Source organism: Trachymyrmex septentrionalis, unplaced genomic scaffold (genome assembly GCF_001594115.1).
Source record: "Trachymyrmex septentrionalis isolate Tsep2-gDNA-1 unplaced genomic scaffold, Tsep1.0 scaffold63, whole genome shotgun sequence".
NCBI classification, from domain to species: domain Eukaryota; kingdom Metazoa; phylum Arthropoda; class Insecta; order Hymenoptera; family Formicidae; genus Trachymyrmex; species Trachymyrmex septentrionalis.
In genome coordinates this window covers 1,325,360-1,325,653 of record NW_017305811.1, presented here as the reverse complement: position 1 = coordinate 1,325,653, position 294 = coordinate 1,325,360, and positions in this window count along the sequence as shown.

The following is a 294-nucleotide window of genomic DNA, read 5'->3' as shown; positions in this document are numbered from 1 at the left end:
ATTTTCGATTCCTTTGTATTACTTACAATATACAATGATATAAAAGTCTTACTTATTCTTTATGTTTTGAGTTATTCTTCATACAGTAACACTATCACAGATATAACGTTTGCGCTACTTTTAAGGTTTGTAAATCTTATTGCAATACAATCATATTATTTTATAGTGCACAATATTAAGACAAATTTGAATATTTAGCGTCTCAAAGTAAATATATATTGTATTAAAATATAATAAAATAATAGACAAAATAGCATATGAGAGTCAATCGCTCAATTATTTAATTCTCAGTAT